Consider the following 18,392-nt stretch of genomic DNA (forward strand, 5'->3'; position numbering starts at 1 on the left):
CAATCCTAAGGAACTTGACTCAATGCCCAGCATGGACATTACCTCACGTTCCTCACTTACTGACCCAACAAAACAATCAGATCCTGCACAGGCAGCTCAAGACCTTAAATCTGGCAGCATGACGGATAATGTAGCTTTTCAAAACACCTCTCTCTAAAGCGGTGATGGATGTTATCTTGGAGGCCAGGAGGCCCAGTACCAGAAAATCTTAGGCAGAAAAATGGAAGAGATTCTGTGCTTGGAACCAGGCACAAGGAATTAACATGATTGTTCCAAATACCCCTCAGATTTTGCAATACTTAACTGAGATGCTGGACAAAGGCCTATCCTTTTCATCAATTAAGATTCATGCCTCTGCCATTTCAGCTCATTACAATACAGAGCCACCTATTTTTTCTCATCCTTTATTAAGGCAGTACCTCAGAGGAGCCAAAAACTTACGGCCTCCAAGGAGATCACCAGTACCTGCATTGGACCTCAATTATGTCTTGGAAAAACTCACTGTTCCTCCTTTTGAGCCAGCTGCTACAGCTGATATAAAATTTTTATCATGGAAAGCAGCTCTGCTCCTAGCAATAACCTCTGCAAGATGAGTCTCAGAGCTACAGGCAGTCATGGCTGTGGAACCTTTTATCAAGGTAGTGTCCAGTGTGGCCCTCAACCAAACTATTCATTTGCCTACCTTTTATCCAAACCCACAGAATAAGGGTGAGAAACTTCTGCATTCTTTGGACATGCACAGACAACTGCGCTTCTACTTGGACAGAACCAAAACTTTCAGAAAGACTGAAAAATTACTGGTAGCATATGCTGCAGGATCACAAGGAAAGGCCATCTCAAAGCAGACTATTTCCAAGTGGATAGGTCACTGCATTCGTTTATGCTATTCTCAACATGGCAAATCAGTGCCTAAGGGCATTAGGGGCCACATTCAACCAGAGCAGCAGCCATTTCAGCAGCCTTCCTCAGAGGAGTGCCAACCAAAGACATTTTAGAGGCTGCAACCTGGAGTTCAGTGCACACTTTTACAAAGCACTGCCACTTACCACTCTACTCCAAATCCAGGGCAGGCTTTGCCACTGCAGTCCTGCAGGGCCTCATAGCTGCTCCTAATTCAATTTAGTTCCAGCCTCCCAACCTTATCTTTGGGATTCAACCCAATAGTAATGACTGCAACAGTGAAACACGATGAACATAGTACAGTTGTGTACCTACCATAAATGTAGATGTTCGAGTGTATTCACTGTTGCAGTCCAGGTTACCCACCCACCATCCCCGTTATCTTTGCTGGACCTTATCTGTACTTCTCTATTCTATACAACCTCTGTGGTGTATTTGCTTGTAGGTGAAGGAAACTTATTTGGTGCATGCATGCTTTATAGACATATTTTTAACCTACCCTTTTGGGGGCACCTGACATCTGGGGCAAGAAAAACTGAAGAAAATGGTGTTGGCTGCATCTTTTATACCCCCTGGCACACTGACGTCAGGGAGGAGGCGACAGCAACCGACACCGAACCTAGACTTTGGAATTCAGGCCGACTGCGGGTAGCCTGCCAGCAGGATAACCCAATAGTAATGACTGCAATAGTGAATACACTCAAACAAATACATTTATGGTAGGTACACAACTGTACATTCTGCCTCCTCTGTGCTGACTAATACCCTGCTCCGATAAAGTTTACCAAGGTAGCCTCGTCGGCACCCACACCGGCACTGACAATTACGACACCGCCTATGTCTTCGATACCGATGACGTCTTTGATACCGACCCATATTACGTCTTTGATTGCGACGAGTATTTCCATTTCTTTATCGTCCACTCCTATAGTGACTTCTGCTCCTAGCCCTTTCACGGCTCCAACTATACCATTATTACTTGTTGCAAATTTGGAATCGTCGATGCCGTTCTGCGACACACCATGGACCCAGTACTCATCCAGTGTGGACCCTTTTGCCAGACAAGCCTGCAGCCCCTTTTTGGACCGGCCTGACTCCCATTTAGGTGCATCGGTGAGATCCACCAGGAGCCTTTCCGAATTGTATGTGGTGCGACCTTTTGATCAGCTGTTGACTGCTAGGGGAATCTCAAATCCATCTAGACCCTATCCCACTCCTGGCTTTGGGTCTGTTTCTCCAGCACCCCCTACTTACTCTCCTCCCTTGGATCCCTCCGAGGCTCATCTACCCAACTTTTAACAGAGGAATTCCTTCCTTGGCACCAACAGCAACTCTGTCTGAGGTTCCGAGATCCCTTTGGGTGCAGGTTCCATCAGAGCCCACCCTTCCACAATCTCATGCTTGGGGAGTTGAGCCCCCGGTCCCAGTGTTGGTTCCGACGGTTTTGTTGGCCCCGACTTCGGAGCAGAGGGTGACTACCGCTTCGAGCTTGACTGGGGCTCCGTCCCCAGGGGCGGACCGTCTGGAGTGCGGTGTGACCCCGGTTCTGATTCAGTCTTTTTCAGTTCCGGGCTCCCATTCCTCTTTGGGCGGGCCCGCTTTCCGGGTGATGGAGAGGGCTCTTGCTGCCAGCAATTCTCCACAGTTGGTTATTCCCCCTGTTCCCTCTGAGCTGCAGCTGTCAATGTCCACCCCCCAGGACTCCCAAGAACGCAAGGCCCAGGAGAACCCTGTTCAGGGCATTTCACTTTCTGAGTCTTCTTCGGATGTGCCCATCGAAGAAGCCCCTCGGAAGCGAGTGTGTAAGAGGACACACACGGACTCTCCAGAGGAGTCATTCACAGAGGATACGGACTACGGTGATGGGGAAGGGTCCCCACAGTCGCACCCTGATGATGTCTCCTTCGGGGACATCATGGAAATCTTGAAACAGAGGGGTGCCTGGAAGTCCTCAACCCCTTCCTCAGAGGAATCCAAATTCCTGCAGGCCTTTCGCTCTCGACCCTCTACTTCTTGGGTGACCCCCCCCTGCCGATGAGCTGGTTAAGCTCATTGTGCAACGGGCTTGGAAGAGCCCCGACTCCCCGACAGAGGATCATCCCCATTGGTCCAGAGGCTTGCCAGTGGACGCTATGGTGGTGGCGGCTGCCACGAAAAAGGACCTTGCAGAAGAGAGTCCTGCTGTTCACCCACCCAACAGAGAGTCTCGGGCAGTGAACAGGTTAGGGAAGCGAGTCTTTGCGTCAGCGACCTTTGCAGTTAGGTCTCTGAATTTTATGGCACATTTTAAAAGGCTCCAGAGAGATCTTATCTCTGAACTCTCGCAGGTCAAGTATCAGATGAAGCACGAGATAAGGTTGCTTCCCAACTTGCCACCCTAGAATCCATATCTAATTCATTCATGAGGTTGCTGTCGCACGCAACCGAGGGAGCAGCTAGAGCTGCGGCTGCAGGCGTAGTCATGAGACGTCACGCCTGGATGCACATTTGTGACCTCGCAGACTCCTTCAAGTCTTCATTTCTAAATGCCCTTATCGAGCCCTCAGCTCTGTTTGGTGCGAAGGTCAAGGATACACTAGCCAGGTGTGAGCAAGACGGGAAGACCTTGTCTGCTGTTGGCCTATGTTTCTCCAAGCCTCAGCGTTCATTCTCCAGGAACCAGAAGAGCGGGAAAATGTGGCACAAGAAGTCTCAAGGTCCTTTCCGAGATGCACGTGGCAAGGACTCCTCTAGAGGCAGAGGGGGTGCCAATAATGGAAGACGCCCTTTTCGGGGCTGAGGGGGTCCCCAGAGCCAGGGCTTCAGAGATTCCTTCTCAGGTAGACCATATCAGCACTCCTGAGGCGCTGCCCGATTGTTTTCCTCTGGAAGCAGTCGGGCACGTTTCTTTCTGCACCAAGATGCCTGGCTGTCCATTACGAACAATCATTGGGTGCAGAGAATCATTGCCAGAGGCTACTATATTCCACTAATCTCCTATTCAAGACCTCCGAAATCCCTTCCCTGTGTTCCACCCAGTCAAAGGGAGGAGGCACCTTCCGAGATACGAAAGCTACTTCAAATACGAGCCATCCAAAAGGTCCCCTCAGATCAGTGCGGATCAGGGTTCTATTCAAGATTCTATTTGCTGCCAAAGAAAACAGGGGACTGGAGGCCCATTCTGGATCTCAGTCATCTAAACAAATCAGTAGTTCAGACCATGTTCCGCATGGTCATGATTCAATCCATCCTTCCCTATCTGCAGGAGGGTGTGTGGCATTAGATCTCCGGGATGCGTATTACCATATCAAGATGGACAGGCGCTCCAGGGGCCTTCTTCGCTTCTGGCTGGGAGCCAGTCACTACCAATTCAGAGCCCTGCCTTTTGGTCTCTCCATGGCCCCCAGCGTGTTCATGAAATGTCTGGAGGTGGTAACAGCTCATCCGAGACTTCAGGGATTCCAGGTGTTTCCATATCTAGGCAATTGGCTCCTCTCCGCCCCCACCAAGCGTCTCCTGGTCAGGGCCCTCCGCTACACCTTGGCTCTAGCAGAATCATTAGGCATCACCATACACTGGAAGAAATCAAACCTCCATCCATCACAACAACTGGAATTCATAGGAGCAATATTCAACACACAGTCAAGCCTAATTTCTGTTCCTGCCCACAGGCTTCAGAGACTCAGGGCACAAGTTCAGGTGATACCCTGCCAAAGCAAGTTGTCTGCAAGGGAGATTCTTCAAGCCTTGGGATCTATGGCCGCAGCCATCCCCATAGTCCCCTTAGCCAGACTGCACATGAGATTTCTACAGTAGCTCCCTCATGCAAAGTGGATACCCAGCCTTCACCCCCTGCAGTCAAAGGTTCTCATCACCAACATTTGCAAACAAGATCTCCTCTGGTGGATGCTTACAGATGAAAATCTGTGGTGTCGTCCCTTCCAGGTTCCACAGCCCAACGCCACGGTGGCCACAGATGCTTCCCTGATGGGGTGGGGGGCCACTTCCAGGGAAAGTAAGTTCAAGGCACGTGGTCCGATGTATAGGTCAATTTGCATATTAATGTCCTGTAGTTAAGAGCGGTGCTGTTGGCATTGCAAGCTTTTCATCCGCTTCTTCCATCCGGAACGATTGAGGTCCAGTCGGACAACATTTCCGTGGTCTGGTACATAAACAGGGAGGGACCAAGTCTTACCCCCTTGTCACGAGGCCATGTGAATTTGGCAGTGGGCGATAGCTTCCAACCACTTCCTGATCGCAACGCACATCCCTGGGAGCTCCAACGTGATTGCGGACAGACTGAGCAGATGCATACTTCATCCGCACAAGTGGTCTCTCAGCCTGAGTGTGGCGACAGAAATTTCAGTCGCTAGGGGCAGCCATGCTGCAACCTTTTCGCCTCCCCTTCAAATGCGAAATGCAGCAGCTACTATTCCCTCTTTCCCCCTCTCGGGGAGTCGCTGAGAGATGCTCTAGTCCACGATTGGCCCACGGGTCTCCTTTATGCTTACCCTCTGATTCCTCTGATTCCCCTCTTTCTGCAGAAGGTGATTCAGTTGAGAAGCAAAGTGATCCTCATTGCTCCATTTTGGCCTCGTATAGTGTGGTTTCCCTTCCTCTGACCTCATCTGTTACGACTAGACAATAGTGTGCTCATTTTACAAGATCAGTAGCTGCTTCCTCAGCCTTTCATTCAAGAGCCTGCATGGATGACATTTGTGCAGCAGCAGCTTGGGCTTCACCTCACACCCTCATCAATCTTTACAAGCTGGACTTAGTTTCTAGAAGTAGGGCATAATTTGGTTCAGTGATGCTTAGGAATAGCCTTTCTTGAGGCCACCCTGGGATTATAGTAGCTAGGGACTCTGTCCCATGAGTCAAGGACAGAATGAAAATTTACATCATCAGATAAAGAAATTATGTACTTACCGTAACGTTCCATCTGTGTTCATTTTCATTTTTCCTCGATTTCCCACCCACCAACCTCCATCCAATTTTGTCTGAAGTGCGAGTGGATAGAGCCAGTCTTGGGATCATTCCCTTGCCTGTTATGAGTCCAGATATAGCTTTGTGCTTCCCTTATTTGATTAAAATGTTTTCTATGCGAGTAAAGAGTTTAGTTTTTTGCTATAATCTGCAAAGAAGATCTGAGGTAATGGGCGTGGTGCATTCTGGATGAGGTAGAAGCTTGAGAGTTCAAGGTTGCCACAAGCTTTTACAGAGGCTGAGTCAGATCTGAGGGCTTGAATCTGAACCAATAAGTCGAGGAAGAATAAAAATGGACAACACAGATGGGATGTTATGGTAAGTACATAACAACTTTTTCCGGTTCTCCTATCCAGGGACAGCATCTTTGGATCCAAAACCCTCGGAGCCTGCGATAAGGACTCGACTACCAACTTTCCATGTAGAACAAGTCTCAGCAGCCCTTCTAGTAAAAGTTTTTCAGATTCCAGCTGAATCCAGGCATGCTTCCTCGGCGTCTTCCTCCAGGTCTTCCTGAAGCCAATATAGACAAGATGATGTAGAAGTTCCTCAGGGTGTAGATCCAGATAGGGTTCCTCCCATCTTGGATCCGTGAGTGCTCCATTTCCTACTTTGCAGATTCCTTTTCCAATCCCTCCTTCGGTTTCAGAAAGCTAAGAGCCTGGCTTCCCAAGAGAGCCAGGGCCAGATCTGAGGAAGTTCCCTTTCTCGACTCCTACTACATCCCTGACCAAATCTGCTCCTTTCCTTTTGGATCAGAGCAGGTCTCAGATCCAAGACTGCGCTAACTCTGAGGGGTTGCTCTTGACTCTAACTTTGTCAGATCCTTCACTCCCCCCCCCCCCAGTGCTTCATCCCTCTACAGCTCTGTTCCGGTTCTTTCGAGAGGCCTGGGATCCATGGTTGGTTCTGCTCTCTCTCCTTTGGTAACTTTGGCTCCGAGAGAGAGGGTTTCCTGGGGTCTGTCTGCCTTCCGGGCTGTACAAATGGCTTTCTCCAGGATTAGAGAAGCGTTTCCTCACTCCCAGGGTCAGCCTGCCCCAAGCAGCATCCAGAACCGCCCCCCCCCCCCGGGAGTCTTCCCTTCTTCTGATATGTCTCCGGAATACAGCAGGGAGGAGGTCTCTTGGAAGAAAAAGTGTAAAAAGCAGCACATAGACTCCCTTATGGGGTATCTCGGAGAGGACACAAACTTTGATGAAGGGAGATGGATCCCTCAGATCGCCACCTGACAGTGTCTCCTTTAGAGACATCCTGGAACTCCTTAGGCAAAAAGCTGCCTGGTTCTCCCAACCTCCACCTCCTGGGGAGTCTATGTTCCTGGAGGCTTTTGGGGCGATCCATCTTACATCCTCAGTGTCTCCCCCAGTAGATTCCCTGATAGATTTAGTCTCCGCTGGGCCTAGAAGGAACCGGACATGGTTGAGCCCATCCCCAAGCACCCCAGTAAGACTCTCGGCCCACCTTCTGTTCGTCCACATTGAAACAAAGGTATTCCAGTAGATGCTATTGATGCAGCAGCCATGAATTAGGAGCTGGCCGAACAAAGCTCCATCGTTCATCCACCAAACAAGGAGTCTCAGGCAATGGACAGACATGGAAAGTGCATTTACGCCTTAGCTACTTTCACTCTGAGGTCATTAAACTGTTTGACGCACTTCTCCCGTTTGCAGAGAGATCTGGTTAAGGAGCTAACCAACTCTATTACAGAGACCATGTTGGAGGAGAACTTGAAGAAGGTTTCTTACCAGTTGGCTGCTCTTTCCTCCCTTGAAATTCCTCAATGAGGATGATTTCGCACATGGCAGAAGGCATCTAGCGAACAGCTGGGGAAGGCGTAGCCATTAGTTGACATGCCTGAATGCGACTTTCTGACTTCTTGGAGCCCTTCAAGGCGTGTTTCATTAATGCTCCCTTTGACAGTTCCTTCTTGTTTGGACCGTTAGTGAAGGACACACTAACCCACAGTGAGCAAAAAGGAAAGCCTTGCCTGCCGTGGGGATCAATTTTTCTTCCCTTCAGAAGACATTCTCAAGGAATCGGCGAGGAGGAAAGAAAACATGGTTCAGGAAGTCTCAAGGATCTTTCCAGGACCTGTGTGGTGACAACTCCTCCAGAAATAGAAGAGGTTTTAATGGCAGGCACCACCCTAGAGACAGAGGGGGTCTGCACAATCAGGGTTTCAGGGAGCCCTTTCCTGGCAGACCCTATCAGCGCTCCTGAAGTGCTGCCCGACTGATAACACTCTGGAGGCAGTTGGTGGTCATCTATCCTTGCACCTAGATGCCTGGACAAAAATAACAAACACCTAGGTACTAAACATTATATCCCAAGGCTGCTAGATTCCCTTTTCCCTTTGTCCACCAGGTCCCAGTTGAAATCTCCCTGATGGTACCACCCAGTCAGAGGAAGTACGCTTTACAAGAAATCCAAAAACTTATACAAAAAAGTGAGTTTTTTTGTCATCCAGGAGAGCCTAACCAAACAAAGAGAATTCAGAATGTATTCTTGCTTCTTTTTACTGCTAAAGAAAACAGGGGACTTGAGACCTATATTAGACCTCGGCAATCTGAATCAGTTCAAGAAGTGAAAGTTCCGAATGATTACAGTTCAGTCCATTCTCTCATTTCTGCACAAGGATGATTGAATGTGCGCAGCGGATCCTCAGGATATGTACTGTCATATCAAAATAGACGGGCACTCCAGAAGGGTCTTACACTTTCAGTTGGGAGCCAGTCACTACTAGTTCAGAGCACTGCCCTTTGGACTCACCACACACCCCCCCCCCCCCCCCGGCTGTTTACCAAATGTTTGGCAGTGGTAGCGGCTCACCTGAAGTACTACTTCAGTCCAGAAAATATAGTAAATATCTTCAGTCATTGGGGCATCACAATAAATCTGGTAAAATCAAATTTGATTCCTGTGCAGAACCTAGAATTCACAGGGACACAGTTGAACACAATCACACAAGTGGCTTCCTTAATAAGACATCGTATAATATCTCAAAGACAAAATCTTATTATAGATATGCCTTCTCCACTAGCAAAATGAATACTTTGGGCTCCGGGTTCAGTGGCAGCTACAATTGTTCTACTCCCATTAGCGAGGGTCTTTATGAGAGTACTTCAGTGGACAATAACAGTTCAGTGGTCCATCCCCTACCAAACACTTTCAGTTCCCATAAAACTGTCTTCGATCTGCAGAAATCCTCTGCAGTGGTGGATGCAATCAAACAACCTGTTTCTAGGCAGACCTTTTTCTCTTCCCGCTCCGATAGCCACAGTGACCATGAATGTTTCCCAATGTGGTGGGGCATTACCGAGGAAAGATGGTCCAAGGCATGTGGTCATCATTCGAGACCAATCTGCATATCAGAGTTCTAGAGATGAGAGCAGTCCTTCTAAAGTTGCAAGCCTTTCAGGACATTCTCCCTCTCTCCAGACAATTGCAATTCATACAGACAAATTGTCTGTCGTCTGTTACATCAGCAAGCAAGGAGGAACCCACTCATAGCTGTTGTGCAGTGAGGGTGAAGAGCTGAGTAATTCTCACTGCCCCTTTCCATCCTTGTCAGCTATGGTTCCCGTTTCTTTGGGCTCATCTGATGCATCTGCCTTGCATACTGGATCCTAGACATGATCTCGTATCCCATCTGTCAGACATCCAACCCCCTCCCCAATCTCCACACCCTAAGGTTGACCGTATGGTTTCTCCACTTACAGTAATAATAAGAAAGTCCAGGCTCACCCCTTCTGTCCATGATATTATCCTGGCCTCTCAGAGAACTTACACTAAAAAGGTCTACAACAGTAAGTGGAAAAGATTTTTCATTTGGGCATGTAAAGAGAATATCGATCCTTTCTCGGCTTACACTTCAGCTGTTCTCCTTTTTCTTAGTAAGCTGTTTCAAGAAGAAGCCAGATGTCCTTCAAGAATGCAACTGCAGTCATAACATGTGGGTTGTCCTGCCTCAGGCAGCCCTCGGTCGGCCGGATTCCAAAGTCTGGGTCCGACGTCGGCTGATGTCGCATTTCTCTCCGACGTCAGAGCGGCTGGAGTACATAAGCATCAGCCGACGCCATTTTCTCCAGTCTTTCTTGCCGCGCGGTGCCCGAAGCAGAAGCAGTTCGCAAGTGCCGGTCGGTCAGCTCCTGTATTCTACGATACCGAAGTCATCAAAAAAGCTAAGTACCCCGTTGGGGACCTTTTCTTGCCTCAGCCGATGTCAGAAATTACTGGAAAAGTTAACAATTGTCTTTTTTGTGGTAAACAAATACCTCGTAAGGATTTCCACTCTTACTGCCTCCCTTGCCTGGGCCCCAGACCACGACGTCTCGGCCTGTGTAGCCTGTGCTCGCTTCAACAAGCGCACTCTCAGGCGCCGGGCGGAGTTCGCTGAAGAATTTTTCGGCGATAAATTTGCTTACACCATGCCGTCGGATCTTCCGACTTCGCAAACTCCCAAAAAGCGAAAAGACCGGGACCGACATCCTCGGCCCGTGTCTACCACCGACTCCACGCCAAAACCTAGCGCGAGTGCTCCGGTTCCCTCTGAGACGGTCTCTCCACCGATCCGAACCGAAGACACCGCATTACCGACGACTCCGATTCCAGACATTACTCCAACGCCAGTTATAGACTTTCCTCCGGATACCGAAACCGAGGAAATGCCCGAGACCATTGCTGTAGACAAGGTCACTCCTGCACGTGGAGCTGCCAGGCCTCCTATGGCCATGTCTATTAAGGCCTACACTAGGGCTAAGGCAGCCAGCAAAACAAAGCATATTACTTCCAAATCCTTACCTCAGCCGACTCCGGAGACACAAATTATGTCCATGGCTGCTGATTTAATTTCCATGATTAGAGGTTCACAGGCCCATCCTGAGAGAGCATCCCAGCCTCCTCCTGATAAAAGGCCTCGGGTTGAACCCTCTGACCCTACTCCTTCAGATGAAGACTCTGAGGGCTCTGTCCACTCTGATAGCCAGGAAGAGCTCTTCCAGACCTATGAGGACTCGGATGCAGAAGATTCCATACCTTCGGCCTCCCCTCCTGAGGATATTTCTTTTGGGGAAGTTCTACACACCATGCGGGAACATTTCAAGTGGCAGGGTCAGGAATATTCTGATTCTAGGAAACGCCTTAGGACTTTCCTTAAGAAGCCTCAGCACAGGCCCTTAGCTATTCCTCCTGTACTTGATGTTCTGGATGATTTGTATTCTGACTCTAGTGCTACCCCTGATTCTCTTCCTCCTGCTCCAGCCAAGCCAGACAGGTATTACAGGGTCCCAGAAACTCATTCCCATTTATTCAGGGCCCATACTGCTGATTTGGAAACTATTTCACAGGGGCCTAAAGGAGTTTCAGCCTCCACCTCAAAAATCCTTTGCCCTCCAACAGGGAAGCAAGGTCATTAGTGAGATGGGGTAAAAGGTTTACACATCCACTACCTTATCTATGAGAGCTTTAAATTGCCTTTTCATATGTTACAATATCAGGATTATCTCTTAGAAGATTTACAAAAACATTAGCTTCTCCTGATCCTTTAGACAGGAAGACTTTGCAGGAAGCTGTACATAACACTCAGCAAGTAAGCAATCACTTCCTGCAGTGTGGATATGATGCACTGGAAGCTTCATGTAGGGCAGCTATGACAGGGGCAGTGATTCGTAGACATGCTTGGTTAAAAGATCAACCTCTACCAGATTATGTAAAAGCAAAACTTCTGGATGCACCTTTGGAAAAGAACAAGCTTTTGGTGCAAATGCTAAGGATGTGTTAAAGACCATCGAAGAAAAAGCAAAATCAGTTCAGACTGTGAAAGATTTCCTCCAGGTTCAACCCCCCAGATTCAGTAGGAATTGGCCTTCAAAAAACTGGTCCTTTCCTAATCCAGAAAAGTTTCAAAGGGGTAAGAACAGGCGTGGCGAGGAAGAGGCCAATACAGAGGCCCTTACAGGGGCGACAATGGCAGCCAGGAAACCAAAGAAGTGACAGGGGTTTCACCTGCCCAACAACCACAAACTCAATGACTTTCCTCTACTACCGCCTACCAGGGAACAACTAGAAGCTCCCTTGGGCGGGAAATTATCTCTGTTTGCAGAAAACTGGCAGAGACTGACAAAGGACAAATGGATTTTGGACATTATAGACTGAGGGTACAGGTTTCATTTTCATACCTTACCAAGAAAACAAGGCATGCCAAACCTACCACAACATCAAAGGGCAGAGGCTATCAAGCAAATCACTCTGCTGACTCGAATGAAAGCAATAGAAAGAGTTCCACAGCAAGAACAAGAACAGGGGTTTTACTCAAGACTGTTCCTTGTTCCAAGAAAAGAATCTCAGTGGAGACCAATACTGGACTTGTCCGCATTAAACACCTTTCTCATAGTACCAAAGTTCAAAATGCTGACTCTACAGCAACTCCTTCCCATGCTGGGCAAGGAGTCGTGGCTGATTACTCTGGACCTCAAGGAGGCATACCTGCATGTCCCTATCAGACACAGCTGCAGAAGATACCTCAGATTTCTTGCAGGGCCAGAGCATTATCAATTCTCAGCATTGCCATTTGGCTTATCTACTGCACCCAGAGTATTTACAAAATGCCTGGCTTCAGTAATTGCTCATTGCAGGCTCCAGGGTATACAAATTTACCCGTACCTGGACGACTGCCTCATACAAGCGGACGACAAATTGATGTTGACAAAAAACCTGGATTATGTCATACGATTACTTCAAGCTCTGGGATACACAGTCAACTTCCAAAAGTCAAGACTGCAGCCATCCCAGCAAATAATCTTCTTAGGAGCCAAACTAGACACAGCCTCTCAGATGGCTTACCTGACAGAAGACAAGCAAGAGAAGTTAACTCATTACTTCAAAGGTTTGGCAAAACTAACCCAGATGACTGCAAGGAGATTCCTACAGGCCCTGGGTTACATGGCATCCTGCATTCTACTGGTTCCATTAGCAAAACTACACATCATGAGAAAGCTTCAATGGTACCTAAAAAGCATTTGGTCTCAACACAGCAACAACTTGGAGACGATCATACCACTCATTCCATGCCTACAAAAGGAATTCCTATGGTGGGCCTCGGTGAGCCAGGAAAACACAGGTATGTCATTCAAAAAACCACAGATAACACAGACCATGACTACAGACGCCTCAGACCTTGGATGGGGGGGCGCACATGGAAGGCAGGTGTATACAAGGACAATGGTCTCCAAAGGAAACACATCTGCATATAAACCAAAAGGAAATGCTGGCAGTAATGCATGCCATCGAGGTTTTTCAACACCAACTCCAGCAAGGCCATTTAATGATACGGACAGACAACACCACTGTGATGTGGTACATAAACAAGCAGGGGGGCACCCACTCTTACCCCCTTTGCAGACTGACAATGCATCTTTGGGAGAAATCACTGAGCCTAAACATCCAGTTACAATCCCAGTTTGTTCCAAGAAAAGACAATGTGTTGGCGGACAGCCTAAGCAGGAATTTCACAGATCCACACGAGTGGAGGTTACATCCGAAGGCCTTCAGACAACTCACTTCGACATGGGGCAAGCCAGAAGTGGACCTATTTGCCTCTCACCTCAACAATCTTCTACCAAAATTTTGCACAAGAACATACCATCCAAAGGCTTGGAAAATAGATGCCCTTTCATTCAACTGGAACTCCCTAGCAGTCTATGCATTCCCACCTCTGCCACTGATGACCTCAGTATTACTAAAGATCAAAGCAGAGAAGCCCAAGGGAATCATAATAGCTCCGGATTGGCCAAGACAACACTGGTACCCACTACTACGGAGCATATGTCACACCAGGAGGTGGGCCCTCCCTCAGTGGCCTCTACTTTTGACTCAACACAATTTCGAAACACTGCATCCAAACCTTCAGACACTGCAGCTAACAGCCTGGGAGATCCCATAAATAACTTCAGCTTATCTCTCTCCAAGGAAGTTCAGCGGATACTAACGGAGCCTCGAAGACCATCCACCAGAAAGGTTTACTTAGCAAAGTGGAAAAGATTCAGCAATTGGAATATCAGCAAGGGACATGATGCATCATTGCTGAACATCCCACTTATCTTGAAATATTTGGCAGATATGTTACAGAACGGCCTCTCATATTCTTCAATAAAGATACATGCATCTGCTATTTCAGCTAGATACAACACTGATCCTCCTGTTTTCTCTCACCCCTTACTAAGACAATTCCTCAGGGGAATCAAGAACATTAAGCCACCAAGAAAGGCCCCAGTGCCAGCCTGGGACCTCAATTTTGTCTTAGAAAAACTGACTCTACCTCCTTTTGAGCCAGCAGCTTCAGTTGACTTGCAATTTCTCTCATGGAAGACAGATTTCCTGTTGGCAATTACCTCCGCAAGAAGGGTTTCGGAGCTACAGGCCCTAATGGCAATACCACCCTTTATTATTTTCCACAGAGACAGGGTTTCATTAAGGACCAACCCTACTTTTATGCCAAAGGTGGTATCTAGGGTTTCTCTAAATCAAGCCATTCATCTGCCTGCTTTCTTCCCCAATCCTGAGAATAAGGGGGAAAGACGTTTGCATACCTTGGACATTCATAGACAACTTCGATACTACCTGGACAGAACCAAGGCCAGTAGGAAGTCTGAACAACTTTTTGTAGCTTACGCCCCTGCAGTCCAAGGAAAAGCAATTTCAAAACAGACTATTTCTAAATGGATTGGACATTGCATCAGATTCTGTTATTCCTTTCATGGAAAGACTGTTCCAGCCTATGTCAGACCACATTCCACCAGAGCTACAGCCACCTCTACAGCATTTTTAAGAGGGGTGCCTACCAAGGACATTCTAGAAGCTGCTACATGGAGCTCCGTGCATACATTCTCCAAACACTATAATCTTCCTCTATATTCCAGATCCAGAGCAGGCTTTGCTTCGGCAGTCCTGCAGGGTTTGATTGCCACACCATCTCTTTCCTAGAGCATACCTCCTCCCCCAGCTAAGCTATGGTATTCTACCCACATGTTATGACTGCAGTTGCATTCTTGAAGAACATAGTACAGTTTTGTACCTACCATAAATGTAGATGTCCGATAGACATGCAACTGCAGTCGGGTTTTCCCTCCCTCCATACCCCTCTATGCCTAGGGTCCACTCCTATCCCTCTTACTCTTAGCTGGGGATATCTGTTATGGTGTATTTGTTTTATTGCTCATGTATTTGTTTGGAATCCTGTTTTTGTCTTCCAATTTGATTATAGCCTTCCTTGGAGGGCACCTGGCATCTGGGGCAAGAAACACTGAAGAAAATGGCGTCGGCTGATGCTTATGTACTCCAGCCGCTCTGACGTCGGAGAGAAATGCGACATCAGCCGACGTCGGACCCAGACTTTGGAATCCGGCCGACCGAGGGCTGCCTGAGGCAGGACAACCCACATGTTATGACTGCAGTTGCATGTCTATCGGACATCTACATTTATGGTAGGTACAAAACTGTACTTTTTTCTAACATTAAGCTTCAGCTGGCTGTTGTATCCAATTTTCATGGTGGAAAGGGATCTTCCTCTCTTTTTTCTTCCAAGTTATGCAAGGTTTTCTTGAAAGGCATTTTTCTTCTTTGGCCTCCAATTAAAGACCCTTCTCCTCCTCCTCAGGATCTCATGTTAGTCCTGCAAGGCCTTACCCAGAAGCCCTTTGAACTGGCAAATAGTTGTGACATAGTTATTTTCCTGGAAAACTATTTTCCTAGTAGTGATTACTTTGGATAAGAGAATATTGGAGCTTCAAGCTTTGTCAGTAAAACCTTCTTGCATAATTTTTCATAAAGATAGGCTGTCATTGAGAACAAATCTCTCCTTTATGCCTAAGGTAGCCATGGAATCAAACCTTAACTGATCAGTTCAGTTACCAGTCTTTTTCCAACAGAGGAGAATTTATTTTGCATCTTCTAGATGTTCATAGGCAATTGCGTTCATCTCCACAGGACAAAAAAGTCAAAAAATCTGATCTGCTATTTACATCTTTCTCCACAAACCATTCAGGTCAGGCAGTTTCAAAGATTACTTTAGCCAAATGGAACACTGATTGTATTTCCTTCATTTACTTTTATTTAGAAAAAGGTGTTTCATTACCCCAACTACCCAGAGCTCATTCCGCCAGATCTACGCCTAGGTCATCTCTTCCTGGGCCTCATTTGATGAGATTTGTGTTGTAGTCACTTGGTCTAAGACTCACACCTTTTTGTTTCATTATAAATTGGATACTGTTTCTAGGACCAGGGCATCCTTTGACTTGACCGTGGTCCAGCACATCCCTTCCTTGACGCCCACCCAGAAGTTGTGTAGCTAGGGACTCTGAATCCATCAGTGAGGAAGAATGAAAAGGACACCATCAGATTTAAAAGTTATGTACTTACCATAACTCAGTATATGTGTTGTCCATTTTCATTTTTCCTCAAATCCCTTCTAGCCATCCCCTAGCCTTGTGCCTTCGAGAAGTTCATGCAGGAAATTCAGAACCTGGGTTCAGGAAATTCATAATCTGGAATTTAGGTTCTGGGTTTGAGCCGTGCTTTTCTATTGTCTGTACTATTACTATAACCTACTGACCTATAAGGCAGCAAACTCAATCTGCGGAGTTGTAGAAGGTGTAATGTATTATGGGAAGAGGAAGGAGCTTGAGACTCGGAGCCTAAGTCTGGAAAAAACGGCCGAGTCGGATCCGATACCCATCAGTGAGGAATAATGAAAATGTAAGTACTAAACTTTTAATTGCCTTATATGTGGAGCTCTTCTCCCCAGGCCTCAGCTGAAAATGAGATAAACCCCAGTCAGAATTTTCCAGTAAACAAAGATAAGTTTTATTCCAGAAGGTTTCTTGTTCCATAGAAAAAAAAGCTCATGGTGACTGATTTGGATTTTTCTTCTCTGTCTTTTTGTAAAGGTCCCAAAGTTCACAATGTTGACCTTTCAAACATTATTAGAGCTGAGCCTAGATCAGAGCTTTATGGTAACTTTAGATCTTAAATATCCTCACCATCACATTCCAATAGCAAGCAACTTCAAGAGATTTCTAAGATTCTGCATGTATTTTTCACATTATCAATTCCCTGCAGGTAATGAAAGAGGCAGGATAGCATGCTACTGTAAAATCATATATTGACAAATCGAAAATATGTTCTAGTTGGTGCCTAGCCAATGGCTAGGACCCATCAGGGTTTTTTTTATACCGTTGGTGCTTAAATATTTGTGGGAGTTGCTGTCTTCTGGCCTCTCTTATGCCTCTGTAAAGGTATATTTTGCCTCCATCTCAGCATGTCCACCCATACCCCCCCCCCTTCTTCTCTGTTTGTCAAACAGTTTCTTAAAGGAGTTTTGCACTTCCAAGTTCATCAAAGCCAAGTTACTCCTCATTCATATCTCAGCTGTGTGTTAGGTTCAAAGGGTAACTTGTTAGTTTTTCTGTCAGTCTGATTTAAGGTTCAATACGAGGAAAAATGTTTTTCAGCTTGCTGTGACATTTGCTAAAATGTATCTGAATTGCAAGCTCTCATGGTGGGGAGAGCCCTGTCTGGTTTTCCCCAGAGCCAGGATCACTGTCCACAAAAGCTATTTTTATGCCCAAGGTTGTTTGAGTTCACATTGAATCAAGCCATCAACCCCCCCCCCCCCCCATTTTCTTTCTAGAACCTAAAAACTGGGAAACTGGGGAGAAGAGATTCTACACACACTGGATCTGCAAAGACAGCATGGGTATTCTTTTGACAGAAGTGAGTCCTTTAGGAAAGTTAACCAGGTCTTTGTTTCCTATTCTAGGACTAAGAAAGGTCAACCCATATCTAAGCAGACTATTTTGGGGTTTTTGCCCTTTGTTTTTTTTTTTTGTTGCTCCCACCATGGAAAATCTATTTGAGGAACTTTTCATGCACATTCTACTAGAGTTTTAGCTTCTGTGATGGCATACTGAAAAGAGGTGGACTGTAAATGTATTCTAGAGGTAGCAACTTGGTTTTCCAGCTGTTAATTTGCAATGCACTACAAGCTGGATTATTTTTCTATGTCCATAGCTGAATTTGCTAGGAACATTCTCCAGGAGCTCCTGGACCCTTATATTTCCTCATCCCATGTTGGATGAAGTATGGTAGTCTACCCATAGGCTGTTGTAACAGTGACTCCTGAGATTTTTGTGTTCGAGTTTCAGATCCGAAGTCTTCAGTAAAGCTAAGTACCCCATTGGGGAAACTTTTTTCTTGCTCCAGACCGATGTCAGAAAAAGTTAATAATTGTATTTCTTATGGGAAGCAAATACCTCATAAGGATTTTCATTCTTACTGTATACCTTGCCTAGGCCCTGATCACAACGTTTCTGATTGTCGTTTTTGTGCTAGATTTAACCAACGCACTATTAAGCGTCTGTATGATTTTGCTTTAAACTATTTTGGACCCCGGTTTAATTATCCAGAAATGTCATCGGATAGCCATCCAACCACCAGAGTTCACAAAAAGCGCAAAGAAAAGGAAAGATATA

At 46.7% G+C, this 18,392-nt stretch overlaps 1 protein-coding gene across 1 annotated transcript in view; it reads left to right on the forward strand.

The window, feature by feature from the left end:
* The window catches only part of LOC122816730, a 2,226,031-nt gene that overhangs the window by 1,747,626 nt on the left and 460,013 nt on the right, over positions 1–18,392 (forward strand). The window lies entirely within an intron of this gene.

Source organism: Protopterus annectens, chromosome 12.part0, assembly GCF_019279795.1.
Source record: "Protopterus annectens isolate FY-2018-M chromosome 12.part0, PAN1.0, whole genome shotgun sequence".
Classification (NCBI taxonomy): domain Eukaryota; kingdom Metazoa; phylum Chordata; order Ceratodontiformes; family Protopteridae; genus Protopterus; species Protopterus annectens.